This window comes from Bos taurus, chromosome 6, assembly GCF_002263795.3.
Source record: "Bos taurus isolate L1 Dominette 01449 registration number 42190680 breed Hereford chromosome 6, ARS-UCD2.0, whole genome shotgun sequence".
NCBI classification, from domain to species: Eukaryota; Metazoa; Chordata; class Mammalia; order Artiodactyla; family Bovidae; genus Bos; species Bos taurus.
In genome coordinates, this window is record NC_037333.1 from 69,899,145 (window position 1) to 69,916,906 (window position 17,762).

Sequence of the window (17,762 nt, forward strand, 5' to 3'; positions counted from 1 at the left end):
CAAAAAGTATAAAACAAGTGTTCGTTTTTTGTGAGTCAAAATTGCAACATGTATAAATAATTGGTTTTCAATGATGCATGCAAATAACATTAGAATTTATTTTAAATGTAGAAGCAATTGTGGAGTATAATTACAGAGTGTGCAGTTCATCACCCTCTTGCTCATTAATATATATGGACCCTCTAATGGATGTTCATTGTCTCTTGGGAATCAAATCTGGCAGGTCAGATCCAAAGAAGATAATTTTCCTTGGTTGTCAAAAAGATAATAGTTTTGAAAGAAAATCAATAGCCATATCGACATCAACTGCAACATTTAGAATAGAGGTCCACTCAAAATCCAAAGCCCAATTTGATTAGTAATTCGAAAGAAGCAATAATTATAGGAATGTAAAATATGCTATATAAAGCTTACCTCCTCTCATTCGACCCCTCCTCTTTTCATTTCAGTGGGTTGTAGGCACAAAGGGCGTGTTGGCTTTGGTTTCAGAGGTTGAGCATGGGTAAAAAAAGCTTTCTGTATTTATATAACTAGTGTGTATGTTTGTGTGGGCCTACTCACAACCATTCTTGGCATTGTTGCAAAATTCATAGTGATTCCTTCGTTTTGCAAATTTTTCAAACTTTGGCTTACTCACATTTGTAATTCTAAACTGCAATTAAAATTCTGTGGCTTTGTGCCCTTGTCTCTAGAGCATTCCCTCTGGGTTAACCTGCAAAGATGAGGGGATGAGTAGATCCTTAGAAACTCTCGTGTAAGCTAGCCAGTTGGTTTCAAATGCCAGCTTTGGAAGTGAAAGTGCATAGGCTCAAAGCCTTTGGGCACCACCTGCCATGCTTGTTATATTATTTACTGCTGTAGCTGCCCCTGTCCTCACCCCTAAACTAATGTAACTAGTAAGCTGATCCTGAAGTCTGAAGAGGAACTGGTCAGATGGAGAAGGACAGGGATAAGGGATATTCCAGAGAGTGTGAACAACTTATGCCCATGTTCAAAGGCCAGGGACAGATGGCACATTTGAGTTGAGAGTAGAATATGCTATATAGAGCTTGCCCTTCTATTTTAGTGGACAGCATAGGTTAAAGGAGCATAGGCTTAGGTTGAAACTTTATTCTGAAAGCTAAGGCTGTTGACATTTTTTAAAGATGACAGCAACAAAATTAGATTTTAATATTAGAAAAGACAAAAGCCATTCTAAAAATGTGGTAATGGGGAGGAAAAGAGAGAGACAGAGAGAGAAGAGGGATGAATGGATAGATCTTTAAGATGTAGAATTAACAGACTTGGATGACCAGATAAAGGGGATGAGTTTAGGCTGACACCCAGGTTTCCAGCTCAGGTAACTAGAAAGATAATGGTGCCATTAATCAAAATAGGTATTATCAACTATTAGAGTCGGACACGACTGAGCGACTTCACTTTCACTTTTCACTTTCATGCATTGGAGAAGGAAATGGCAACCCACTCCAGTGTTCTTGCCTAGAGAATCCCAGGGACGGGGGAGCCTGGTGGGCTGTCATCTATGGGGTTGCACAGAGTCGGACATGACTGAGGTGACAGCAGCAGCAGCAGAGTTATATTAAGGCACAGATATGGGTGAAAGGATAGAGACTTAAGAAGATAATGTAGCTTTATAGAGATTTTCCTGTAGCATGTAACTCTAGTGTGCACAGCTCAAAGAGGAAAGTCAACAACAACATCATTGAAAGCAACAGAGGGATGTCCTCCTCCCACCTCCCAGGAGTTCTGATTTAATTGGTTAGGATAGAGCCAGACACCTTTTTTTTTCTCATGATAAAGAAACACATGAAATTTACCTTTTTAACAGATTTTTTAAGGTACAGTACAGTATCATTAACTATATGTACTTGGTTGTACAGCACATCCCTAGAACATTTTGATTTTGCACGATCGAAGCACTACATTCATTCAACAGCAGCTCTTCATTTCTCCATCCTCCTAGTCCTTGGCAACCACCATTCTATTTTCTGCTGCGATGAGTTGACTACTTTGATTGCCTCATATAAATTGAATCATGCAGTATTTGTCCCTCTGTGACTGGCTTATTTTACTTGCCATATTGTCCTTAAGTTTCATCCATGCTGTAGCACAAGACAGGATTTCCTTCTTTTTTAAAGCTGAATAATTTTCCATTGTATGAATATATCACATCTCCTGTATCCATTCATATGCTGATAAACATTTAGGTTGGTTCCATATCTTGGCCATTGTGAACTATGCTGCAATGAACATTGGAGTATAAATTTTCTTTGAGATCCTAATTTCTGGTTAAATGCCTAGAAGTGAGACGATTGTTGGATCATATAGCAGTTCTACTTTTAATTTTTTGAGGAACCTTCACATTATTTTTCACAATGGCTATTCTGTTTTACATTTCTACCATTAGTGTTCAAGTTTTCAATTTCTCCACATCCTTACCAACATTTGTTATTTTCTGGCTTTGTTTTTAATGCCATCCTACTGGTATGAGGTAATATCTCATTACAGTTTTAATTTGCATTTCCTTGATGATTAATAATGTTGAGCACATTTTCATGTAACTTTTGGCAATTTGTATGTCTTTTTTTTAGAGCGATGTCTATTCAAGGCCTTTGCTAATTGTTTGGTTTTTCGCTATTGAATTGTAAGGGTTCCTTATACATTTTGGATATTAACCTCATCACATATATGGTTTGCAAATCTTTTCTCCTATTCAGTAGCTTTCTTTTTCATTTTGTTGATTGTATCCTTTGCTCTACAAAATCTTTTTAATTTCACAAAGTCCCACTTGTTTATTTTGCTTTTGTTACCTGTGCTTTGGTGTTATGGCCAAGATATCATAGGTACAGTGCTAAACAGCTTCTGTCATGTTCAACTGTTTGTGACCCTATGGATTATCAGTAAAGAATCATAGGTCCTAGGTGTTGTTATAAAGCTCCTCCAGGTGACTTCAGCATGCAGCCAGATGGACCATTGGTCTAAAATATACCTTGCTATGACATAAAGCCAATGGTTCCATCTGGAAATGAAAGTTCTCTCAATTCAACAGGCGAGAAGCTAAGCACATTCAATGTCTTTTTGGCATGGTGACCATTAGAGGGAGGGACTTGTCTACATTTCTGGATTGGATAGGGGTGAAATAGAGACAGTATAATTTGAAAGATCATATTCAGTATTGTTATCCAATTTCATTTCCCATGTTTTCGTAACTTAAACTAGACAAAGTAAAGCTCAATAGGATCTTTTTTACTCCTCAGATATTTAGTGATTCTAAATGGTGGGTGTGTGTGTTTGTGTATTATGTATACATAAAACTCAGATGTCAGGAGGTGATATCTGCAATTGAATTTTAAGGGTTTAATAGTCTAGGAAACCAGTTACAGACAGTTCTTGTTATTTTAGTCTCTAAGGCATGTCCAACTCTTTTGTGACCTCAAGGACTATAGCCCACCAGTCTCCTCTGTCCATGGAGTTTCCTAGATAAGAATACTGGAGTGGGTTCCCATTTCCTTCTCCAGGGGATCTTCCTGACCCAGGGATAGAACCCTTGCCTCCTGTATTGGTGGGTGGATTCTTTACCACTGAGCCACCAGGGAAACCCATAGAGAGTTAGTCCCTGACTATATACTCATTCATTTATGAAATATTTCTTGAATGCCCCCCTAGGTGTCAGTGCCTTTCTGGGTCCTCTAGCTTTATTGTTTCCAGTCTACTCGCCCTGTGCAGTAGGTATTGTTAAACCCATTTTGCAGATAAAAAGCGTGACCCAAAATGGTACAACAGAGTCACACAGTCAAGAAATGACTACAAGGCAATTCCATAAGGGCAGGGGTCTTTGACCTGTCCACGGCTGTATCCATAAGCCCAGGACAGTGTCTGGTGTGGTAAGCACCCGAAGTATATTTGTGGAAGCAGCTGAGCTGGAGACTGGGCTTGGTTCTGTCAGCTGTGTCTGACCTGCGGTTTTCCCCTCATGTCTAGGCACTCTCAGCTCATCCTCTCCCACGTCACCTTTGCCTTCCCCCATCCTTAGTTCAGAGGAAGCTGCCCTTATGTGACTGCATCTTATTCTGTGAGGCTGTGGGGATTGCATCTCACCGGGTCCTTGAGCTCACTGTGGAGAGCGTATTTATTCATCCAGGAAATATCCATTTACATACCAAAGTCTGGTTGCTCTACAAGGTTAGATGAACACAATAACTACTGTGTATCTGCAGGCCAGGGAGCTAAATATGTCAAATCCAGCAGTAGTTAACAAAATATTATGCCATAGTAGTAGCATAGTGATAATCAAAAAAAGGGCTCCAGTGAAAATATCCAGAATGTCCTATATTGACAAAGCCATTTTAATTCCATTCGTTAAGCAAAATTATTTTCACTTGTATTTTAATAATCTTTGCACTATGAAATAACACTGTTTCTAAAATATGCCTGATAAAATAAAAAGCATGAATTTGTTTCTACAGCTTTGATGTGAAAGCTTTCAGGGGAAAAAAAAAGAAATGGAATATACATACTGTTTTCTATGATTTTTATTTTATCATTTTAGAGTACTCAGATGAAGATTTGGGAAATCTTCATGTCACTCTCTTAATAAAGCCACAGTGAACACTTAATGCTGCTTCCACTTCCCACACACAAACTTTGTAATTATAAAAGGACCTTTTCAGACTTATTCAGGGCATATAATCTTATTTGCAGCTCCTAATTGGAGGACTGTGTTTGTTGAAAAGAACAGAAGTCTTCAGTCATTTAGAATAAAGCTGGCTCATCAACCCCTGTGGGAAGAAAAGAACTATTTATTTTATCCGTTAATCCCAAATACAAACACAATAAAGCTGTCTTTTCTAATAGTGACCTATTTCATGTTAAATTGGGATAAAGCTAGCTTTGCTCAATAAGACTATTGTGGTCAACAAAAAAAGTCAATCTTATTAGGATTCCCATTGAATACCTTCCAATAACTTATCTTTTAAAATGCTGAACCCCAATCCCAATTGAATTCTTTATGTTGTCTGACACAAAATGCAAATCTGGAAAGAAAATAACCTCGACTAGTGAGCCCCATCTAGTGACAGGGAAGTAAATTGCTGTTCAAAAATCTGATCTGTAATTATCCCCTCTTTAATCTGATTTTAAAATTCTTCTATCTGTGCTCAAGCCATTATGTTTTAGTTTCTCTGTTTTTTATTTCATTTATACTTTTATTCCTGAGAATATATAGCTCTTTATAACAAGCAATTTTTTTCTCTTCTTTTTTTTATATTGAAGTATATTTGACTTACTTGTCTTTTCTTGATACCTTAAATTTAGTCTTTAAAAATTTAACATTGCTTAAAATTAGCCAGATTTCCCCATTTATATTTGAATTTTAAAATATGGGCAACTATATTCCTTGAATAGCGCTACATAGCCTTTATAGACTAAACTGTTTGATATAAATAGTATTATTCATTTATCAAAAGTATTTAATCAAAAGACTCTAAAGAGTACTCTTTTGTACACATAAGAACTTCAGAGGAAGAAGATTGGATCACAGAAAAAAATGCAATGAGACATCTAAGGACATTAAATCTTTCAAAGTTTACTTTCTTGGGTAATATCTACATCTGACGATTATAGTGGCTCAGAGGTCAGTTTCTTTCAGCTGACTATATTAGAAGTTAATTTTGGCCTGTCTGCATTCAAGGCTTCTGCATTTCTTGACTTTTACTATCACAATAATAAACATGTCAAAAGCAGAATAAAGCTACAACAGGGATCAACTCCAGTCATACATGGGAAATACCTCTGTTAATGATTTTGCCTTGTAAATGAAAACCTTCTAGTTCCCAGAAATGAAACAAGTTGATAATAGCCATGTCACTTTAAAATGAAGTGGAACATGTTGCTCAATTTATCTACACTTGTGTTACTTTCAAAATATCTTTCCACTAGCCTATGTGCCCAAACACCAGAAGCAGACCTAGGTATAGGAGGTTTCCGGGTCATGGAGGAAAGAACTAAGGGCTCAAGTTCAAGTCCTAACATCACCCCTGCATGGCCTTGGGCTAGTCATAACCTCCCATCAAGTTCCCATGAGCTCAGGCTATGAAGCAGACAATGCCAGCTCCTCTACCTCCCAGCTGCTGAACTTCAGATAAAATACTTCTTGAAGCCTTGATTTCCTTAATGTGTATCTTGATATTTACTTCATAGAGCTGTTATGAGGAACTGATTGAGTAAAGTGTGTGAAGTGCTGAGCTTAAGTCTGGCACATAATGGAGTGCCCAGTAGGTATTATCATTATTTACAAAATGGAAAGACAGGCAGCCACCTGTTAAGACTGTTGGGAAGACACAACTGGATGACATCTGGGAATGTGTTGGTCAACTCTGCAGCACTCTATAAATGTTATAGATTAGAACAAATCTAGTAGGACACTCAGAGAAGTCCTAAGAAAGAAGGAAGGAGGTTGTAACTGGAGAACATGGGGCTTTTATAGATCATAGAAACGTATGGCCTGAACAGCATTTTTGTAGGTCTATTGATTTGTACTGTTGGCTTCCATTCTATCAGGGGATGTAAATTCCTGCAAAGAAAGCAACAATCGAGTCTGAAGGGAGATTATACAATTTGGTTTTCTCATTCTATTGAGGAAATTAATACCCCTTTCTTCCACAGAGCTCTTTGCACACTTGAAATTTTTTAGAAATTTTAAATGCTTTGCTTAATGCCTCCCTTTGCTTCTGGATGGTAAGGGTCATAAGAATAGTGGTTGTGGCTTTTTGATTCCCACTATACTCTCAGCTGGGCTTCCCTGGTGGCTCAGATGGTAAAACATCTGCCTGCAATGCAGGAGACCTAGGTTCAATCCCTAGATCGGGAAAATTTGCTGAAGAAGGGAATGGCTACCCATTCCAGTATTGGAATGGAGAATTCCAATACTCCAAGAGAATTCTTGAAGTTCTCTCATTCCAGTATTGGAATGGAGAATTCCAATACTCCAAGAGAATTCTCTCGCCTGGAGTATTCCATGGATAGAGATTCCATGGGATCACAAAGACATGACTGAGCACAGCACAGTGAATGACTGAAACCAAAGACCGTAAATGTGTAATGTGCAAAACCCATGAAGTCCTTTGATGTTCAGCCATGGCTCAGGGTCCAGCACAGCGTCTGGTTCATTGTCTACACTTGGTAATTGCTAACAAGCTCAGAGATGTAAAATAGCAAGGAAGTTGAGAGCATGGACTCTATGGGGAGGAAAAGCTGGGTCCTAATTTGATCTCTGTGGTTTACATACTCTGTGACCTTGGTCAAATTAATTAGAGATCTCTCTGATCCCCAGTTTCCTTACCTGTAAAATAGGGCTAATAATGGTAGAACCTATTTCATAGGGCTGTTGCAGAGATGAATGAGCTAATTCACGTAAAGTGCCTGAAACAATGTAACTATTAATTTTTCTAAATGACCAAGATGAAGTCCATCAGAGGGAGTTCTGGAACTACAGTCCTGCCTAGGTCTTGCTCTTTATTCTTACTCCTCCAATATTCCTCAACCGCTCTGCCCAGACCCCTTTCTAAAACCATTCAATCTAATCAGACAAAAATAGCAACACAAAATATTCCACGATTTACTTAGAGGTGCTGCCATCTCTCAAAGCACTAGTAGCAAGTTTCAGGAACTCATCTCAATGATGATAAAGGGCTTATTATTGCTAATAACCTCCCAGAGTCTAAGGCACAGAGCTGAAGAGAGCATTTCATATTTTGCTCCAACAGTTGGACCTTAAGGGTTTGACGATCAGATGCAGGCATGGCTGGATTATGAAAATGGCATGTTTAAAAATATCTCTGTAACTTACTCCTAGATGACTTTTAGCAAGTGAACTAACTGTTAGCCTCCTGGAAGATTAGATGTCAAGATAATTAGCTCTCTGCCACATGGACTCTCTATTATTTTTCAAATCTCATTTTCCTTTCTTCCTTATGTCTCTTAGTTGACACAACTCATTATTACTTTATGGCTGAGTTCTTCAGTGTTTTGTCAGCACACCCATAAGTCGTCTCCTTTTCATGACTTATCACACCTAACACTCAATTCACATTCTTAATTTTAATGTTATATTTTATAAGTCACTGTGTATCTAAATATCACAGAAAACAAAGATCTAGTTTGACAAGTAAACCAGATATAGAAGCATTACCTATGATAACCCATCCTCCTAGCTCTCCTTGCTCTTTAAAAGCCCATGTGCCATGGAGGAAGTGAAATGCATTTTCTAATTTCATTTCATGACCAGAGGACTGTGAATTTCTTCTTTCATTGTCTAATGTTGGAGTCTGTGAGATTTTCCATTTCATTGTTCTATACAACCTGGACTTGGCCTTATGAAATTGGGGAATAACTTTCTCTTTTGTATCATAAATGAAGTCAATGAAAAGCTAGGCTAAAAAAGAAAAAGATGGAATGGGGAATTATCCAAAGGAATCATACAGCTACAGAAATTTTTGGCTGGAAAAACTTTGGAAACTGCCTGTCCACCCACCTGCACCTTATTCTGCTCCACACCAATCCAGCAGGTAAATTTTGACTCCTGTTTCAAAAGAATCTATAGAATAACATGCCTCTGCCCACCATTTAAGAAAATTCATCATATATGCAGTTTAATACCTTTTGCCCTTCTAGTTCAGGCTCTTTCCTTTCTATTGTTAGGAAGAAGAGTTGGTTAGACTCATGTCACTTAGAAACATAGATCTTCCTTGACTTATGATGGGGTTACATCTCAGTAAACCCATCATAAGTTGAAAATATTGTAAGTCAAAATGCATTTAATACACCTAACCTATAGAACATTGTAGCTGAGCCTAGTCCACCTTAAATGTGCCTGTGGTTGAGCAAAATCATCTAACACAAAGCCTATTTTGTAATTATAATTGTGTTGAATATTTCATGTAATTTATTGATTAGTGTGCTGAAAGTGAAAAACTGAAGGAGCATCCATGTTGAGAACAGTTGAAATAATACCAGTTCTTTGCTCTCATGATTGCAGAGCTGACTGGGAGCTGCAGTGGCTGCCACTGCCCAGCATCACAAGGGAGTGTCCTACCATATATCACTTGCTAGGGAGAAAGAGGAAAAATCAAAATTCTGATGTACAATTTCTACTGAATGGGTCTCACTTTCAAACCACTGTAAAGTTGAAAAATTGTGGAGTTGAACCATCCAAAGTTGGGACGTTCTGTGTAGATATCCCTCAGGCAGAAAGGCGAGATTGCTTTACTGCCCAGACCCTTCCCTGCCCATGACCTTCTGAGTTTGCTTTCCAGCTTCCCTACTGTTGCCACGAGTTGATTAATTGTGGAAATTCCAGAATTTCCTGAAAATAGTCTTGAACTGAATCAGTGTTTGAGGTAGAAGAAAAGAGGATGGGAAGTGTTTTCCTTCTTTCCTTTGCCAGAATCACAGCACCATTCCTTAGATGCTGACAACTTCTTCACTCACACCCACCTTCACAGCTCAGAAAAGGGACAAAATCAAAGGCTTATCCAACAGCCTTTAGTTTCATGCTTGGCTCCATCCCAAATCCAGCTCTTCTCAAACATCTAAGAAAAGGCCTGGTTCCTAAGAGTTTTCTAAGATTTATTCAGACCTAGGAATTGTTCCCTAGAGACCTAAAACGTGCAGGGAATTTCCTCTACCCCCACTCCTACCTGCAATCTTACGCATAGGTCCTTAATTTTAATTTCTAATGCTAAGCACAACTTGTTAGACAGTGACTTGCTGAGCTATTTCCAGTGCATCTGTCTTAGTTTTTGTACCCCAGTGATCAACCTGTTGAACTCTAGGTGATCTGGCATCACATGTAATGAAAGGAGTGTGAGTTTTGGGGTCAGATAGATCTTGGTCTAATGCTCCACTCTTTCATTTCTGTAGCAGGGCTTTGGTCAAGTAGATCAACTTTTGAGCTTCAGGTTTTTTGTGTGTAAAATGGAGCTAATATCAACTTCAGAGTTTGATATGAAGATTAAAAAAAGAGTTAATACAGGTTGGAAGTTTAGGGTTGGAAGATGCAAACTATTATATATTGTGTGTGCTAGTCACTTAGTCATGTCCGACTCTTTGCAACCCCATGGACTATAGCCCGTCAGGCTCCTCTATCCGTGGAATTCTCCAGGCAAGAATACTGGAGTGGTTTGCCATTTCCTTCTCCAGGGGGCCTTCCTGACCCAGGGATCAAACCCTGGTCTTCTGCATTGTAGGCAGATTCTCTACCATCTGAGCTAGCAGGGAAACCCTAGTTGGTTCAGGTTTTTCATAAGATCATACAGAAAAACCAGAATGAACATTCTGGTCAACTCAATATACAGAATAGATAAATAACAAAGTCCTACTGTATAGCATTTCTATACTGGGCTTCCCTGATAGCTCAGATGGTAAAGAATCTGTCTGCAATGCAGAAGACCAGGGTTCAACCCTGAGGTCAGGAAGATCCCCTGGAAAAGGGAATGGCAACCTACTCCAGTATTCTTGCCTGGAGAATTCCATGGACAGAGGAGCCTGGCAGGCTACTGTCTATGGGGTCACAAAGAGTTGGAGATGACTGAGCAACTAACACACACACCCACACTATATAGCACAGGGAATTATACAATGTCTTGTGATAAATCATAACAGAAAAGAATATAAAAAGAATGTATAACTAAGTCACTTTACTGTACAGCAGAAATTAACACAACAGTGTCAATCAGCTATACTTCAATTTTTAAAAAATTTTTAAAAAGAACGAAAGAAAGCAACCAGCACAGTGCCCAGCATAAGCTAACTTTTTCAAGCCTGTTTCTCTCCTCCACCAGTTGTAGGGAGAGAGCTGTGTCCAAGTGAGCATTCATCAGCTTCGTCACTGAAACTGAGCTGCCTTAATAGCACCCCTTGGTGGAACTGTTAATATTAGAGACAGTGAGTATAATTATAAGGGTCTTCATTGTGCACTTACATTATGCCCAGTATCATGCTGTGATCTGAGAACAGAAAGGCAGGACTCACGGTCCCATCTCATGGCTCCTACAACGTAGAAGTGGTGGTAGCACATGTGAGGCCCTTTCATGAACATCTCAGCCTGGAGTTCTATCCTTACTCAATCCCTATCAGGATTGAGTAAGACTTTAGAAGGCCTAAGAGCTAAGAAGACTATGGTGCCACCACCCCTGTATATAATTAAAATATAATTAAAAATAAAAATAATACTAAACCATAATTAAGTGTAAAGAAGTAGAACAGCATTCCAATATTTTTCCTACCGTGATGACAGTCCTAGTACTTCTTTTGAAATATCAATTTTCACTTTTTTTTTTTATAGAAAAGATGGTTTGGGGATGCCCTCATTTTGTAGGTAACTAGTATGCTGGTAGCACAGCTCCACAGGGCCCCAAGGCTCTCCCAGTGTTCAGTGACTGCATCAGAAGGCAGGCCAAGAGCAGAGAAGCCAGGGGTCTCAATAATTCGCAAACTACTTGACAGATCCCACAAAGAATGGAAAAGTGACTGTATATTTTGAGACAAGAGCAAATTAACGTTTTAAAGAGTCGCCAGTCCAGGTTCAATGCACGATAATGGATGCTTGGGGCTGGTGCACTGGGACGACCCAGAGGGATGGTATGGGGAGGAAGGAGGGAGGAGGGTTCAGGATGGGGAACGCATGTATACCTGTGGCGGATTCATTTCGATATTTGGCAAAACTAATACAATATTGTAAAGTTTAAAAATAAAATAAAACTAAACAAACAAAAAAAAAAAGTAAATTGAAACCCTTTCCAAACATATGGGTGAACTGGGATGGACTTTTCACAAATGGGACTATAGAAAGGTCATATTTAGATAAGCAAGTTGTAGAGTCAATTACATATTATGTTTTAAGAGATGACCTCACCACTGAACTGCACCATCTGGGTCTATTACAATAGAGACAAATTGCTGGGAACAATGGTGACATGAGGCATTCAGGATGCAAAGGCACTGTTTCTTCTTAGTTTTTTCCTGTCTTTAATGGAAGACGCTCTCTCTGAAGGACACAGTCCCTCTCTAAGGCAAGGTTTGCAGTAACCTAGTGAGGCTTATCTGGAGATCTCGCTGACAACTCTCACATTTGGAGCCACTCATCTTTACACCACAAATCAGAGAAGCACCAAGGAAGGCTCAGAAACCCTAACAGGGAACTCTCTCAAGCAGAGATGAAAACAATTTACATAGCCACTGTAAATAGTTAATAAAATCCATTTTACAGTCCATCTACTTAGATTTCCATTACATCCTGTTCTGTTTCAAACACGCATTTTTCTTTTGGATTGTTAGGCAATAAAGAGGCAAGCCATTTATCAAGCAGTGTCTTAGGACTCCTTTCAAATGTTTTACCATTTTCAGGAAATACCGTGGCTTCTATAATTAATCTCCTGGTAGAAAGCTGTTTCAGAAAGACTCTAGTCCAACGGAGAGAAAAGTAGTTTCTTCTTGGGAGTTTTTTTGGTTCTTATGAGTAGAAATGTTCAGAAACAGATGCTGGTGGTATTATCATGTATTGCAAACTGTCCATTTGAGACAGAAGGCAAAAAAAACAAAACAGTAGAGTATGGTCTCCTCCCAAAACTGTCCTGTGACAGAGCTGATGTTCCTCAGGCTCCACAGGCAACTCAGTGTGAGGCTAAGATGAGAGTCACCCTTTAGAGTAAGGCTGGGTTTCCACAGTTCTCACACCTGATGGAAACATAAGTCGTGTGAGGGGTCCCCCTCACCTCACACCTGCTTGCCTTTAGTACTACCAGCTACCGCTTGGCATTTTCCATGTCTCAGGACTTGTTCTTATTGTATACATGTGCGCTCACTTCATCCTCACAACAACTCTGAGAAAGGTACCATATGATACCCAATTTTCAGATTAGAACGTTGATGCCAGGGCCAACTCATGAGGCCAAGAGCCAAACCCAGGCAGCCTGCCTGAGTCCAGCCCCTGCAACAGTGGGTGCCCATTTTCAATTCTCACCACCTCCTTTGTGCTGGCACACAGTACGACCGTTCAGCCATCTCATTCTACAGATGGAAACAGAGGCATACAGATGCCAAGTGGCTTGCCAAAAGTCAAGTAGGAGACAGAAGCTCAGGGTCCTTGACTGTCAGGCCAACTTTTGCTACTTTATAGCCTTCTTCCTCTTCATGGAAAAAAATAAACAATCTCTGGGACGGGCCACTAGGTTCACAGGGAAGCAGGCTGAGCTACAGAAAGAGCTCCCTGGAGGAGAGGAGGGTGCAAGGCAGTGGGAAATGACAAGCTGCTCTCCATGGCCAGCCAGGGACGAGCACGCGGCCACTCTCCCACCTGGTGGCCCACAGTCACTCATCTGCAGAGATGTCAGTGCCCGGCACCTGGGGACTGCAGGCCACCTACCATCAGGTCCTTGATAAGCTGGAGCTCCTGGTTCCTGAGAAATCGAGGCTGATGTGCAACTCCCGGCAGGTTCTGGAAGAGTATTTTTCTGGGCTTCAGTTAGTGAAAACACATAGGTGTGTGCTGGACTGGCTGACATGGCCAGACCTGCAGAAAATTTCAGCACAGTCCAATCTTCTGTTTTGATGACTACAGGGTTTATTTGGGTTTGACTGCAGGGTTTACTGACTTATAATTGTTTCCCCAAACTGGAGTCTGTTTGCTGCTGAATTCTTTGTCATGACAGCAAGAACCTCTCACCTCTTTCGAATTTGGAGATATAACCAAGAAAGCTAAAAGCTAAAGCAAACAAATGAGTTCCTGACCATATAAATCCCTAACAATCTAGATGTGGACATAACCACTGAGACCTAGTAACAGTTTGATTTATTATTTCAGTTATTGATGAGGTGATGCTAACTGTGCTGATATTTGTAAAGCATGATAATCTAACTGTAATTGGGAGATGGCACTTGATTCAATAGGAAAAAAAAAGCAAGTTTTAATAATAAACAGATAAGTAAGTAAAACCAACAAAACCAAAGCTGTGGCTTTACTTCTTTCTATGACATTCCCTCTTGGGGTCTCAGGAAAGGGCAGAAGAGCTTGTTGGTCTCCAACACTGAGCAGAGCAAACCCCACTCTGGGCCCAGGTTCTGTCCAAAGCAGCTGTGGCTCTCCTCCTCAAAGGCAGAGACCTGGTTTGATTGGCCTCCCAACCTGAAGTGAAGGTTTTGAAAGGACTTAATCTCATCCTCGGGCATATTAACAATACATATTAGGACGTGTTCTCAACTGTAGGGTACACAAGGGATCTAGAAAACAACTTGGAAAACCGGAGTCTGGATGATCTCCAGGAGAAAGTTCTGGTTTCCTCTAAGAAACTTGATGAGATGATCATCTTTACTTCTTCATGCCAAGTCTCCATTTTTGTGTGTTTCATTTTGGCCTTTTTTTAAATTTAATTTTTATTTTGTGTTGGGGTATAGTTGATTTATAATATTGTTAGTTGCTGTTGTACAGCAAAGTGGTTCAGTTATGCGTATACATATATCCATTCCTTTTCAGATTCTTTTCCATATAGGTTATTACAGAATATTGGGTCGATTCCCTGTGTTATACAGTAAGTCCTTGTTGATTATCTACTTTACATATAGTAGGGCATACATATGTGTGTGCTAAGTTGCTTCAGTGGTGTCCGACTCTTTGTGATCCTATGGACTGTAGCCCGCCAGACTCCTCTGTCCATGGGATTCTCCAGACAAGAATACTTGAGTGGGTTGCCATGCCCTCCTCCAGGGGATCTTCCTGACCCAGGGATCGAATCCCCATCTTGTGCTACTCCTGCATTGCAGGCAGATTCTTTACCTCTGAGCCACCGGGAAAGCCCACATATAGTAGGGTGTATATGTTAGTCCCAAACCTCTATTTTATCCCTCCCCTCCTCATTTTGGCTTACTGAGGACTCAGGTGGACTTTGTGGGCCAGTCTGATCCCTAGACTAACCTCTGTCAGAAGACATTTAGGCGTCATTTCATCTGCATGACACCCTGATGATACACTTACCATAGTGTTTCCTTCCCACACAAGGGAAAGCTTGGTTGTAGTGAAATCACAGCCATGCAGCGCACAGGTAGATTCAGCCTCTAATGACGTCACTTGATGAAACAGGCAGTCATCACACATGGAAAATCTCAAGTCACATGAATGCCATCTGTATTTATCAGAGTGCGGGAGACAGGAAGAGAGTGTTCATGCCAAATGGGTATTTGGGGGAGTTTAATAAAGGGAGCATTTTACAAAAGTGGGGGCAGGGTAAGCTAGGGTCGGGGTTAAGAGGTACAAACTACTATGTACAAAATAAGCTAGGAGGATATATTGGACAGCACAGGGAATACAGCCAATATTTTATAGTAACTGCAAGTGGAGCATAATCTATAAAAATTTTGAATCACCATGTGCTACACCTGAAAATAATATAATGTCGTAAATCAACAATACTGCAATTTAGAAAGTCATAAACTTTCAAAATATATGGGAAAATGTGAATAATGGCAGGTTAAGTGAAGAAGCAGGATATGAAATTATTCATATGTCATGTTTATGACTGTTAAAAATGTTGACTATTAACAGGGAGTTAACAAAAATTATGAGTTGCATTTAGGTTATGAGTATTTTTCTTTCTTTGCTAAACTTGTAATGGTGTTATCAAATTTTTAATGCAAATATAAATAAAAGACTTTTTAAAGACAAAAAAAAAAGAGAGATGAGGACAGAGTTTAGGGAGACAACACAAGAGATGGTGCAGGAGCCCAAGGCTAGCACACACAGGGAGCCGTCACCCCTGGATATAAAGAGGACGGTTGATGGAAATCAGAGAGAGAGATGTTTGGGGAGGGTCACATGACAGGAGCTGTGGCTTCTTTGAGGGACACAGAAAACCACAGTGAACCCACACACAGAGGGAGACGGGACACGAGTTACTCCAGCTGCGGCTCTCCTGCCCAGTGTCCAAACTGTACCCGAGGACAAGGCAGCCTACAGATGAGGTCTGTGGGGCAGGACCTGCCAGGCCCGTGCAGGGAGGAGGGCAGAGGGAAGACCCCCGGCTCCCCATCTCATTAAGTTTCTGAGGTACAGTAACATCAGCGTGCCCTCTTGCTGTGACATGAGTAGTTTAATAAAGAAGTAATTAGGAAAAAAATCCTCTGCATACATGGAATTAGGTGGCTAATTTTATGCCAATGGCAAAAATCAGTGTTGCAAATTCCTCATTGTGTTTTATGAGTCAGAACTGGGTGGTACACTGAAGAATCTTAGGAATATGAACCTTGAAATAGGACCTCTGATACCTGGCAAAGGAGAGCCAGTGGAAATCCGCTCCCACCATGATGATGGTCACAATTAAACAGGAACATGGGTTCAAGAAAGGGGGTCACTGGGAGTTGAAATTATTGGCATAAAATCTTTTGGAGTTACGCAATGCACTGAGAGGCACATGTTTTAATGTAGTTAATAGAGCCTGGCTTTGGTCTGTCCTACATTGTTTTGTCTGGTTTCCTTTAGCAGTTTAGGCAGAAGACCAACTAGAAGGAGGGGAGATGGGGAAATCTGGAGAGGCATTCGGAGCACTTTGCTGTTGTTTTAGTTGCTCAGTCGTGTCGGACACCTTGCAACCCCATGGACTGTAGTCCACCAGGTTCCTCTGTCCATGGAATTTCCCAGGCAAGAATACTGGAGTGGGTTGCCATTTCCTTCTCCAGGGGAGCTTCCCGACCCAGGCATTGAACCCACGTCTTCTACATTGGCAGGCGGATTCTTTATCGTTGAGCCACCAGGGAAGCCCCAGGGCACTTTAGTGATTTTCTAAAGTCACAAAAGTCAATTTGTGATTTTCTTTTTTTTTTTCTGTCATGCTGCATGGCATGTGGAAAACTTAGTTCCCCTGTCAGGGATGGAACCCACACCCCCTGCATTGGAAGCAGAGAGTCTTCACCGCTGGATGTGCAGGGAAGTCCCCCAAAGTCAATTAGGACATCCAGGGTGGTCCTAATGAACCTAGTGAACCTAGCTCCCAATCACTTGGTTGGAGCCTCTTTTCTCAAAGAGGGAGGCCATTGGTGGTTGGATAAACAGCATGCTGTGGTACAAGCAAAGACTTCAGAGTGCAGTTATTAGCTGGGTCATTTTGAGCAAGTTACATAACCTATAGAAGCCTGGGTTTTTGCTCAATAAATGGGGAAAATACCTCTTTCTTCTATGGCTGTTTCATGAATTAAATGAGATCATGTATTAAAAATGCTTGAAAGAGTATCTAGCACATAATTGGTGTTCAATAAATATTTTAATGGCATATATATGTCTAGAGACATATTCATACATATAAACACATATTTGCCCATCTATTTATGACTAGAACCATTTGGCCTTCATAAGAGGTGGGAGTGGTCATGCTGGTCACTGGGGACCTTTAGCCATGAGAATACAGTGTGACAAGAGGCTCTTCATTTTTCTTCCTCTTTCTAGCAACCCCTCTCCAAAAACATGCATACTTAAGTTAGCTCTCTCCTTTTAGCTATGTCCCCAAATTCTTCCTGAACCAAATCCTGACGCACAGATATCCATGTATGAACCTTAGAGATTTTTCTCTTTTAAAAATTCTGATTGATAATTACCATACACTTGTTAATTTAATTAAAATTTTATCAATGTTTAGGATATCATAACAAAGTCTTAGATGCTCCCTCTCTTCCACTCTTTTCTCTCATCTCACAAATTGCTTTATGGTGAAAGAGATGGTTTT

The 17,762-nt window shown here is 40.2% G+C and overlaps 1 pseudogene; it reads left to right on the plus strand.

Annotated features, from left to right (window-relative positions):
• Window positions 1-13,310: 13,310 nt before the first annotated feature.
• Window positions 13,311-13,776, plus strand: LOC100296505 (mitochondrial pyruvate carrier 2-like; annotated as a pseudogene).
• Window positions 13,777-17,762: the final 3,986 nt, after the last annotated feature.